This window comes from Tachypleus tridentatus, unplaced genomic scaffold (assembly GCF_004210375.1).
Source record: "Tachypleus tridentatus isolate NWPU-2018 unplaced genomic scaffold, ASM421037v1 Hic_cluster_1, whole genome shotgun sequence".
Classification (NCBI taxonomy): Eukaryota; Metazoa; Arthropoda; class Merostomata; order Xiphosura; family Limulidae; genus Tachypleus; species Tachypleus tridentatus.
Genome location: NW_027467777.1, coordinates 21,374,015 through 21,382,757, shown reverse-complemented (window position 1 = coordinate 21,382,757; position 8,743 = coordinate 21,374,015).

The window sequence follows — 8,743 nt, the reverse complement described above, 5'->3', positions numbered from 1 at the left end:
AGTTAACGTACATTTGTTAATACTAAAAGACGTATGTCTGAATATTAAGTTGCATGGAACCTTTAAGTTATAATTTCGAGTTCATTTATAAGCGGCCGCTTTCACTGAAACTTCCATAAAGACAGCAATAGCAAATGCGTTTCTAAACTTAAGGTTTCATTTTTCTTCTATGATTCAAGGTAGTGAGATACGACATAGTATATTAAACACGAGCAAGCACTTGGAAACCCATTCTATCAACTCGGTGAATATGTTTTAAAACGTACACTAACAGTGAAACCATAGAAACAAAAGTAAGCTGTGTAAACCACTTGGAATAAATAGCGAGATTTCTAAGACTTACAACCATTTGATACCATGTTTAACCAATGTGATTCGCACGCCATGGTCTGCGAGAATGGAAACTCGTGTCTCGTTGGTTTGAAAAATGTATTTTGAGTCTATATCCGAAGAGCTCAGATCTTACTAAATTACAAGACAAGAGTTAACCGTGGGTCTTGCAGGTTATAAACCTTCCTTCTAGTCTATTAGTCCAAAGTTGGGTCGATTATCTTTAGATAGCTATTTCTCTAAGGTTTCGTGGAAGTTCCAAAAATAAGCTTTCAATAAATTCCTTCTTTTGAATTTATTACATTCTTATGAAAACTATAAACTTCAAAAAACGAAAAGCTTAAACTGGTTTCTTAAAGTTAAAAATATGGAAAAGTATAAGAAACTGTTTATATCCATGCAGAATACAAGTCAATGAGCTAAGTAACAGTGTTTCAACCGTGATTGGTTTAGAAGAACAATCTGACTCCTAGTTTTTGAAAGTTAACACTGGTTTCAAAAAATGTAGTTAAAAAGAAATATGCATAATTTTTTTCTCGGTCGTTACTAAGCAACTTATAAAGTTTAATGCAATAGTAAATTCAACTCGAGAACTTTTCATTTTTCTAAGCAGACCAAAACTTAAGCGCAAATAACCTTTCAAGCTATGACCTTGAAAATCCTAGTCTCAGTGGTAATAAACGTAAGCCCGCGGTCGGGTACAACTAGGTTATGTGGATTATTCTATGCTTAACATCTAGGACTCGCTTTATATTATGACCCTCTTAAGACAGCTTTGTTCAGCCTTTTCTCCTTGCCAAAGTCATTAGGCCACTCACCCTCAAGGTTTGCTTGTGATAATTGGCTCTCACAGTACAACTACTACAAACCCGTGCATTCCTCCCTGCAGACTGATGTAACAACAGTTACGTAGTTACTAGTATACATGGTACCTTACATTCGAATTATTTTAAAAACCTCCCTCAACAATAGTTATTCGTGGAACAGTTTAAACACGAATTTGTGGTAGTGTTGTAAGTTGTACTGTTGTAACTTGTGGTAATTAGTGTCATGGTAGAGTGGTAAACAGTCGTTAACTTTTAATTTCTAGGTGAATAACTTTAATAAATAATTTTATTTTATGTAGTTATACCTCTTCTTATAAACATTTCTTTTATAGAAATAGCATGTTTTTCACATATCGTGTGGTACGTTGTTTAACTGTAGAAATGGCCCGACCACTCCAAAATTGCTTTCTACGGCAATGTTGTCATTATTACAAAATATTTTGACATGAATGATGTCAACCTATTTTTAGAAACTTTTCAAATGTATACTTCATTATCATGAGGCTTGGCCAGGTGGTTAAGGCGCTCGACTCGTAATCCGAGGGTTGCGGGCTCGAATCCTCGCCACACCAAACATGCCCGCACTTTCAGCCGTAGGGGTGTTAGTAAAAGACTAGCCCAAGAGTTGGTGGTGAGTGCTGATGATTAGCTGCTTTCCCTCTACTCTTACACTGCTAAATTATGGACGGCTCAGATAGCCCTCGGGTAGCTTTGTGCAAAATTCAAAAAAACAAACAAGTTCATGAAGTTCTTTTACAATTAATAATTGACGAAACATGATTTCAAACATTTATTCAGGATCTTCCACAACACCAATACAGCGGACCTTTCTATTTTAAAACTTCTTCGAACGAACTTAGAGCAGTTTTGTTATTGCTGTCTTTTCTTTATCCACAAAGCAATAGATAAATTAATCACAGGTTCTGTGTATCAGCAGTCGTTTCATACTGATGAATAGTACTCTTCCTGTTTTTTTTTAATAATCAAGGAGAAAGAACTTAAGACTCCTATTAACTTGTATACAGTTAAATTTAAAATTAGTGGATGCTGGCAACAGTTTGTAAACTTAAGGTAAACTAGCAGGTTAATTATTATAAAACCAAAATAAATTTGAGACTTGTTTATTTGTTTGTTTGTCAATTTCGCGCAAAGCTACTCGAGGGCTATCTGCGCTAGCCGTCCCTAATTTAGTAGTTTAAGACTAGAGGGAAGGCAGCTAGTCATCACCACCCATCGCCAACTCTTGGGCTACTCTTTTACCACCGAATAGTGGGATTGATCGTCACATTATAACGCCCCCACGGAAGAAAAGGCGAGCATGTTTGGTGCGAGGGGGATTCGAACCCGCGACCTTCAGATTACGAGACCAACGCCTTAACCCATCTAGCCATGCCGGGCCCAATTTAAGACTTATTTTCAACACTGGATTTTACAAGGACAAACATTGAACAATTAAACAAAAGGAACTAATGTGGAATTGCATAAGAAACCGATGACAACATTTATTAGTGCAAAACCGAAAAACAACAAATCCAATATAACAATGATTGCTAATCATAGACTTTGAATCAGTTGTATATAAATATATAATATTTATAGTATCATTTGAAATAGAAACACATGACGTATCTTCTTTGTAATTCTATTTAAAAATTTAAAAAAAATTTAAAAACCAAATTGGCCAATAAACAGTCAATAAAATTTCACATTATGCACATAATTAAAGATGACTGTTTTTAACGTTATTTCACACTGTGATTCAATTTATACGTTAAATATACAGTCCAATGAAAATAATGAAAGTTTATAATATTGTCCAGGTTTATATGAATTATTGATATATCTTCTCTTTCAAGAAAGGTCGTGGATTTTAATAAGGTAAAATTTCTTGACATCATCTGGTTCGGCAAGTCGATGTTGAATATTGTGTGTATGTTTCATGTCGTGGAGCTGACAATCTGTTTACTACCACATCGACCAGTTCACACGGAAAACCAGATCAATGAATCATGATATTGGTCCAGCGAATCAATAAAAACAGGTCTGTATAATTATTAGCAGAAGCACTCGAAGAACGCTGCTATAGAAGTCCAGGAACATGGAGAGTAAACCGAAAGTGTATTGATTTCTAAGTGCGCGTGGATATGTATATCACGACAAGCAACAAAACATATTGTTGAAAATAGTCATATAATAGTCATTTTTTGTGAAATAAGAATGTTCGTAGTGATGTGTCATAACAAAATATAGTTTGCTACCATGGTAAGGTTTATTTTTCTCAAAATCTCTGAAAACGTTTTCGCTTATAATTATTTGTGTACCAGTGTTGTTTTGTGGGAAGTGTACGGACGTACCAAACTAAAATCTGGGGCTTGATTTCCCGCGGTTCATAAAGTACGCTAAACTTTGTGATCTTCATGTTATGACAAAAAAAACACCCTTTTTTTTTTTTTCAAACACGTGCACTCTAGTTGAGCTAATTCTTGTCTGAAGTTAAAGAGATATTAATTTTATGTGTATGTATTTTGTAACAAGTCGTTTTAAAATATCTGACGTAGGTCTGAGATAAATATTGCTAATTTAAGGCATTATGGGAAATATTTTTTCCATCCAGTTAGCCAGTCATGGCTATAGGTTGTGTGAATGTGAAAGAATATAGTTTGGGTTGACGACGTTGAAAGTTTTTTTTAATTGTAATGTCTCTTTAAAAAGCTGGAGGTGTGGGTAATATCTGCCCTACAGAAGGGGAAGTTAGGCTTATAATTCGACAGTTTAAACTGCCTCAATAAAACGACGAGGTGTATAACAGGACAGCTCGACACCAGTGTTGGAATAGACAGGTTAGGCCTTTTGGTTTGAAACGAGTATTGCAGTGGGACAGATAGTTATAATGAAGCAGTTCGAAGAAACCAGTGTTTGTAAAAGAGGGTTGGCCTTATAATTCTACAGTTTAAACTGCTATTACTACAGAAGAATATTTAGGTCCCTAATAGGATACTATGACAGCGTTACTAGAACATTAGGGTTAGGGCTATTACTCTGTGACTTGGAACTAGTAGTGTAACAAGTGGTCTAGGTCTACAAATTCACAACAGGCCAGTTTGAAATTAATATTGTGAGTGAACCAGATGTTTTCTTTTAAGTTGAGTTTTAACTGATCATTTTGGATCATTAAATTTGAAACAAAGTTTTACCGAATATTATAAGTACTTTAATAAGTTATCGTGATTGTAGTCAGACGTAATCGCCACAGGACTTAAACAACTGATAGATATTAGAGGAAAACGGAAAAAACGAAAAGACAGTTCAGATCCAACTTAAAATAGGTTATCACTAGTTTTATTTTACTTGTCTTAGTTACATCACAACCATACAGAGGGGTTTAAGTGTTGAGTTTAATGTCGTATGTCAACATAATATTGGTACATTTCAATATCAGAATGTTAATATTTATTTATAGCCTTTATCGTACTGAAATATTCTTATTACCAAATCTAAACTTAGGAGAGGGATGAGGGAAACTACCCGTAGGCTGTAGGAGATGAGGTTACACCTGCAGAGATGCTTAGATATATGAATAGAATGTCTTTGTTCATTATAACAAGTAGTACTTTGAAGCTTATTTCATTAAGTAATTGTGTACAGTTACAAAAGGTAAGATTAATCGTTTTTAGTAAACGTTTGCATCAGTAATGTGTATATATTATATGATTGTAACTCTTCAGTCGCTTAGAAGACAATTACACTTATTCGTGTAATGAAAACAGTTGGTAGGGTTGTCTGAGCTTGAACAAGTTTTGACCAGCAGAGACAGAAGAACAGATCTGACGTGTTGATTCAGTACATAAGTCCGGTGTCACAACCTCTAGTGATAAAGATTGCAAAAGTAGACACGAAATTATGCTTCTCCATACGTGAATATTGTTTTTGGTTTTTTTTTAATTTCGCACAGAGATATACAAAGGCTATCCCTAAGATAGCAGTGTAAGACTAGAGGGAAAGCAACAAGTCGTCACCACCCACCGTCAACTTTTGGGCTATTCTTTTACCAATGAATAGTGGGATTAACCGAAACTTTTAACGCCCCATGGCTGAAGCGGGGAGCATGTTTAGTGTGAGGGGATTCGAATCCGCGACCCTCATATTATGAGGCAAGTGTCCTAACCACCTGGCCATGCCGGGTCTCGTGAATACTGAGAATAGTGTTATGATATGGGAAGTATAGTAGAATTTGCATTTCGATTACAGATCCAAGCGATGATAGAGCATACCTTTGGAAAGTGTTTTTCCAGTTACACTTGAAACCCAAGAACCTGGCTACCTTTAAATATGACTGGAACATTTGTTGTTGTTTGTTTATGTAAGAGAAAGCGGTTTCTCTGTTTCAAATGGAAACTACTATATCTAGTTAAGTGCGATTTATTTAAACTCTGAATAATTTTTTGGAAAACATTTTATTTTGTAGTCTTAACCCTTGCACTGTCGGTTTCAGTTTTACCTAACGATATAATATCTAAAGTATTACTGACGTACACTATCTAAACAAATAAATGTTCATCACATTTATGACACATAGTTTAGACAAAGATTTTCACAAGAGATGAGGTTTATGTATTTCACAAGGAAAATTATACAGATGTGTTCAGGTGGACATCTTTTAGTGTAAAACATAATGTAATTATTATACTGGTATGACATGTAGTCATACTTAAAGTTTCATATCTTCTCATTTACAATAAGAAACTCAATATTTTTAGACTTACTATATACATTTTCGCGTTAAACGTGGTCCAGAAAACCATTAAGTTGGTTTTAGTCCAAATAACAATCCGTAGTTGTAATACTACACCTTATGCAAGAAGTTTAGGTGAACAACAGTAGTGCCCTTTAGTGGCAGAGTTGACGATATCTATATATCTAGAGATTATGGCCTCCCTTATGTAGAAAGATAGTGATCATTCATGTGGGTAACTCTGGTCATTGTAGGCAAATCCACTGTCTCCTATTAAGCAAGGAGTGTTGAGTGTTGGTCTGCCACAGTTTTAAAGGTTTCTAAAGTGAATCATTTGGTAGGATGGCATATTGAAAGAGGACGTCTGTTATCTGATTCATAAGCTCAGTAGAAGATGACAAATTTTTTTCATATGAAAATAGGCACGTTGTATCAAACTACTTGGTGATTTGTTATGCTCGACCATTCTGTTATAAGATGGACTTACCTGACAATCTGTGAGGAAGTGAGTTAATAATAGGTAGCAAGGAAAGCCTTTAGCGTGTGACATTAAGGTTAAATTTGGAGTTTTGTGTTTCTGTCAACATGTGTTTCTACTCGAACTCTTGAATAGAAAGAGTATAAAGAATGGCTTTTGTGATAACAGAAGTACTACAACTAAGAGGGGGAGTTTACTGCCAGAGAAAAAGATTGATTTTGTGAGAGAGATGTTGAGTTTAAGAGAAGTCCTCTCACGGACATTACTTTTACCAATTTTATAAAGGACCCGTACATTGATCTCCTTACAACTCAAGAAAGTCTGGCAGTGCATGGTCTTTGCAGAATAGCATATTTGGCATTACCCGTGGGAATCATTCTTTACAAGTGAAACAAAGTGGCCAAGCTTTTGTGGTATCTGATGAGTGTGAAACTAAGTGTAGAATTCTAGACTCCCATGCCAAATCAATACAACCCAGCTGTATTGTGGTCAAGGCAACCCAAACCAGCCATGAAAAACTGGAAGTGGTGTTGGCAGACGAGCTGGAATGTAAAACAACAGGCACCCATGGGTAAAGATCTTGAACTATGGGTCAGTAGCAAGTCTCTTTAAACCTGGGGAATCCTGCCAGGATAAACATGGACTGCAACGAAACTTGGAGTCACACAGAGCTGCACGGTGAGCTGTTGAAAGCAACTCGTTGTTCCGACACCCTGGAGTTAAAGCTTCAAAGAGGAATGCCTCCTGGGGTATGATTGTTAGGTAGAGGATACATGCTATCTTCACTGTAAGGCCTACTTTCTGATTGTTGTAATGGAGAAAAACATTCACACGAATAAGGTAATCGAGGACTTCATGGTTAATCCAAGAATTACTATTTGTGTGCCAGGAATATACTTACCTTAGCTAAGATTGTTTTCAAGGTATGACTTCAACCCAGTTGTTACCAAGTAATTTGCTTGCAGGGACGTTTTTTGTGGCTACATCTCGGATACACTGTCCTACCCAGACACCTCTATCACATCAAAGCTTAATCAGCCATCTACATCTTTCAGCATTGTGATGCAAATGTACTGTTTTCCAGTGGATGGGAAGGATATCCAGGTTTGCTCTTAATTTATATAATAGTGGCGCCTCTGTCTGAACGTCATCCAGAATGGGCGTAGCAAAGCACCCACTTTATTGTGGTCTGGGGAACAGGAGAGATTAAGTGCCCATACTTTGTTCAGCAGTGAATGTTGCTGTAACAGCTATAGAAACGTAATGACCCCCAATTTATAGAAGATCATTTAACTATTTTTTTGAAAAGTTCAGTGGTTAGCCCAGCTCCCTAAGGGACGGGTGATTTAATTGTAAAAAGTTGAAGTCCTCGTTGAAAAAGGAACAGCTGGAACATAGGTGGACCTTATGATATATCAAGTCTTTTAGGTGAGACAGTTACTGTGGCAAGTGTATAGTGACTTTGTTCTGGAAAGTGACAATAGATTAAATATAGGTGAAGATAAACCTTTTTCTGTGTCTAGAAAAGTTCGCTCACAGTTAGTCCTCTTTGACCTCGGATCTGGCATTGGAATTTTCAGGATAAACCTACCGTGAAAATTATTCATCAAACTTACCTGTGCAATATGTAGACTTGTTTTACAATCGGATCGATTCTCGGAACAGTGGGCTGCATGAGTGTATGCATGGAAAAGAATAAGTGCCTCTGTATACCCAGGTGGTGCTGTGTGCACCAGATGACATCTTTATATAAGCCATACGTGAAATTAACCGTTTTCGTTTCTTCTAAAAAGTTGTTAGCATTAGATTGAACAGGTGTCTGTACGATATGGAATGAAGTTCTAATGTTGTTTTGTAATGATGGATAAATGTCTATTCAGCTTTATGGTTATAGATGCGTTAAGCCAGATGGAGGCCAGTTGTTGAGAGAAACACCTTCAACATAGTCTCATATAGAGGTGCACCACAAGCTGGCAAACACAGAGAGCCCTACTTTATGAGTGTACTCTATGGGTGGACATCGAGACTACAATGTCAACCCTGGAAAATTTGTTGGCTAAGTTATGGTGAGTGGAAAAAAACCTTTGACCACGTGCCGGGCAGTTGTAAATTCTGTGCATATACCTTCATTTAAGTTTATTGTATTCATTCTTTCTTTTGAATTTCGCGCAGAGCTACACGAGGATTATTTTCGCTAGCCGTCTCTGAAAGACTAGAGTGAAGGCAGCTAGTCATCACTACACACTGCTAACTTTTGGGCTACTCTTTTATCAACAAATAGTAGGACTGACTGTCACATTATAACGCCTCTACGGCTGAAAGGGCGAGCATGTTTGGTGTAATGGAGATTCGAACTCGACCGCTCTGACCATCTGC